Source organism: Schistocerca serialis, chromosome 4, assembly GCF_023864345.2.
Source record: "Schistocerca serialis cubense isolate TAMUIC-IGC-003099 chromosome 4, iqSchSeri2.2, whole genome shotgun sequence".
NCBI classification, from domain to species: domain Eukaryota; kingdom Metazoa; phylum Arthropoda; class Insecta; order Orthoptera; family Acrididae; genus Schistocerca; species Schistocerca serialis.
Genome location: NC_064641.1, coordinates 645001145 through 645005762, shown reverse-complemented (window position 1 = coordinate 645005762; position 4618 = coordinate 645001145).

Here is a 4618-nt window from a genome sequence, read left to right as displayed (position 1 = left end):
CACGATACCACAGTTCATCAAGACCAGTGACTGGCGTATTGTGACGAGCCAGTTGCTTGGCCATCATTGACCAGACGTTTTCAATTGGTGAGAGATCTGGAGAATGTGCTGGCCAGGGCAGCTGTCGAAAACTTTATGTATCCAGAAGGGCCAGTACAGGACCTGCAACATGCGGCGGTGCATTATCCTGCTAAAATGTAGGGTTTTGCAGGGATCGAATGAAGGGTAGAGCCACGGGTCGTAACACATCAGAAATGTAACGTCCACTGTTCAAAGTGCCGTCAGTGCGAACAAGAGGTGACCGAAACCTGTAACCAGTGGCACCCCATACCACCACGCCGAGTGATACGCCAGTATGGCGATGACGAATACACGCTTCCAATGTGCGTTCACCGCGATGTCGCGAAACACGGATGCGACCATCATGATGCTGTAAACAGAACCTGGATTCATCCGAAAACATGACGTTTTGCCATTCGTGCACCCAGGTTCGTCGTTGAGTACACCATCGCAGGCGCTCCTGTCTGTGATGCAGCGTCAAGGGTAACCGTAGCCACGATCTCCGAGCTGATAGTCCATGCTGCTGCTAACGGCGTCGAGCTGTTCGTGCAGATGGTTGTTGTCTTGCAAACGTCCCCATCTGTTGACTTAGGGATCGAGACGTGGCTGCACGATCCGTTACCGCCATGCGGATAAGATGCCTGTCATCTCGACCGCTATTGATACGAGGCCGTTGGGATCCAGCACGGCGTTCCGTATTACCCTCCCGAACCCACCGGTTGCATATTCTGCTAACAATCACAACCAACGGGAGCAGCAATGTCGCGATACGATAAACCGCAATCGCGATAGGCTACAATCCGACCTTTATCAAAGTCGGAAACGTGACGGTACGCATTTCTCCTCCTTACACGAGGCATCACAACAACGTTTCAACAGGCACCGCCGGTCAACTGCTGTTAGTGTTTGAGAAATCGGTTGGAAACTTTCCTCATGTCAGCACGTTGTAGATGTCGCCACCGGCGCCAACCTTGTGTGAATGCTCTGAAAAGCTAATCATTTGCATATCACAGCATCTTCTTGCTGTCGCTTAAATTTCGCGTCTGTAGCACGTCATCTTCGTGGTGTAGGAATTTTAATGGCCAGTAGTGTAGATTTTCGGTTACTTCTGATTATATGGTATATACTGAAACACTTGTTGCTACTGTTATTGTGTACTCTCATCTGTGTCATTTTGATTTGTAACTTTCTTTCATTCTGCGCGGTAGACAGGCTTTTGTTTTGCCTCAGATGTGAAGAATACTGTCGAGATTGAGTTCCGCCTTTTTCCTGGCGGCTCTCGGGTTGCGAGCCGCCGAAGAAGAAAGAAAAGGCCGGCCGGGTGCGCGACGTGTCTTCCTGCCGAGGCAGGTGGCTGCGGCGGCGGCGACGGCGAGGTCACGACCGGTAGCCGCGACGTGACCGCCGGCCAGGGGTCGCGGTGTTTCCAGCCACCCACGAGCGGCCCGTTACCAAGCGCCGCCAGAGGTCGTGGGATCTCTAAAGACTCGGAAACAGATCCGACGGCACGTCCGTGGCAATAACAGTGCGCGGCACAACAAGAAGGCCGCGGCGCACGCGGAAATTCTCGCTCCCGCCGTCTCGGATCGTTAGCAGGACGTAAGGGATTGGAGTGATGACGTTGAAATGCGGGAGTGAAGTATTTATCCCGGCAATTTCGCGGATCTCTAACCGTTCATTTCATCGTAGCGAAATAAATTACCGTTTCAGCCACGGCTTTTATTTACGACGTAGACTATCGAGTATCGTCTGGACATCAGTTTGCTGATTTCTGTGCGTTCACCCTAGTGGCAGAGCGAAAATCACTTTTCTGGCATCAAAAACTCTCATAGAGACATTCCCACGGCAGTGAAGCGTTTAGACGTCCGATTCAAAATCTTGTCTCATTTTACAATGGTTTTAGTCAAAAAAATGATCAAATGTCTTTGAAATCTTATGGGACTTAATTGCTAAGGTCATCAGTTCCTAAACTTACACACTACTTAAACTAAATTATCCTAAGGACAAACAGACACAGCCATGTCCGAGGGAGGACTCGAACCTCCGCCGGGACCAGCCGCACAGTCCATGACTACAGCGCCTTAGACCGCTCGGCTAACCAAATGGTTCAAATGGCTCTGAGCACTATGGGACTTAACTTCTGAGGTCATCGGTCCCCTAGAACTTAGGACTGCTTAAACCTAACTAACCTAAGGACATCACACACATCCATGCCCGAGGCAGGATTCGAACCTGCGACCGTAGCGGTAGCACGGTTCCAGACTGTAGCGCCTAGAACCGTTCGGCCATCCTGGCCGGCGCTCGGCTAATCCCTCGCGGCTGGTTTTACTCACTTTTCTTGTCAACTCGAGCCAATGACGAAAGCAAATTACAGTAAAAAATTTATGCTCTTATTTTGTTGTAGCGTATTTTATTCACTAACTTCCAAGAACAGCTTTATCTGGTGTTTGAGCTAAATATTTACGAACCTTTTATATCGAAATGAAGGTCACTCAGTGACCAGCAGAAGTTTCCGAAGATGAAGCTGTTCCTAAAAACTTCTATTTTCGAGATAAATATTCTAGTATGAGACGCTCGACGAAGGTGGTCATTTCATTTCTGAGAATGAGCGATCAAGCACACAACTACCAAAGGCACATTTACAGTGGATCACCGAAGACCCTCTCCCCTGATAAGCAAACTTTTACAAACCAAACGTTACACGTCACGTCTTCCGATCTCATGTAAGATTGAGTCAGCAGTAGCATTACAAATTTGTACCTTTCCGTGTCAGAGGAAAGAACAATTTGTCACGAATATAGCCACGACATAGAAAACTTCTGCTACCTTGTGTGATGGATGAAAATTCTGGTCAGCCCTTTGCCTTTCAAGGGCATCTTCCTCTTCGTCCGCAAGGAGTTCCAGCGCAGAATGTGTGATCTTTCGAAGAGAGAGAGGGGGAAGGGGGCGGGGTCTGAATTCGAATCCGGTCAGGCAAACATAACTTTATTCTATCCATTAACGTCAAGCATGTTGGTCTACAAGTAGTGTTTAAAATACAATATTTGTATAACGCTTTGGTTCTGAACAACAAGTGAAGATCGGAGACGAGAAAAGTTTCTTTATTCATTAATTTCCTTGCCTCTACATACACTCGCGGTCGCCTTTTAGGATTTTGTGAACAAGGACAGGACCAGTCTTACACGTGAGTAGCCCGATCAGGTACAAAATCATACAAAATCATACAATGCGTATTGTTTCTGGTACCTCTCGGCCACAGAGAGATTTCTTTGAGTAACGTAGCATCGCAGTCCGCCCACAATAGTTGAGTGGTGCCCTCACGGTATCTCAGCGTGTTCGGTCAGAGGGTTAGCTGCCCTCTGCAACAAAAAAACTGAGTCAACGATTCAACACTGAACTTAAACAGGTATCATGGGACATCCGCACCGAACAACGACAACGAACAAAAATCGAAAAAAATGAGAGCAATTTTAAAAAAAGTGGTCAGCGCGACAGAATGTCAGTCCGAAGGGCCAGGGTTCGATTCACGACTGGATCGGAGATATTCTCCGCTCAGGGACTGGGTGTTGTGTTGTCCTAGTCATCATCATTTCATCCCCATCGACGCGCAAGTCGCCGTAGTGGCGTCAAATAGAAAGACTTGCACCCGACGAACGGTCTACCGTAGTCACACGACATTTACATTTACGTAGCATCGCAGTCTCTCAGTTACTATTTTTAAATGAAGTATAGCAACCGGAAGACAAAAACACAGTCGGAAAGCAGTTTTTCGCTTTTGTGTTTACATGTCAGCCCTGAAACGCTTTTGCTATCCCGAGCAGATTTCGTTCCCTAGTTACATTTGGTGTACATGAATGGTATTTGTAAACATGATGTCCCGATTTCATCCGCACTATGAAATGAGACTATCAATAACTTCTTAATCTACACACATTATAAAAATGGAGGTACTATCTATGCATGTACTGTAAATATGTCCGCGTATGTATGTACGTTAGATCGTTTTTACCATACTTGGTACAGACTTACTGCCTAGAAAGAATGCATAGATATTATAAAAATGGATGTACGTTTATGTGATTGTATATATGTATGTTGTTCCTTATGTCCTCCTAACCACAGGACCGATTTCATCGAAATTTGGTGCACATATTTCTTATTGGCTGGAAAGAATCATTGTGACTTTACGAAACACCTACCTATCAAAGCGGTGGGTTAGGGGGCGAAAAAGCAGTGCAACCCACGAAATGTGAATACCAAGTTCACAGAGTATTTAAGAGAGAGAGCACTTAAAGACTTGCAACAAACTTCATACACCATTTCAAACATTTATCACTGCTTTTTCTCGCTTATAACCCCAGCAAAATGATAAAACGGAAAAAAATTGTCGCTTATTACATTTTCGCTGATATGCATTAAAAATGCCGTATGAAGCATGACGTTTTAATTTATCACTTTTTGTCACTAATTGCATTCGCGACACATTTTTCAGACGGTATTCACACATACCACTGAATGCACCAGCAAAATTGCATCGTTGCCCGACAGATAGTTCAGG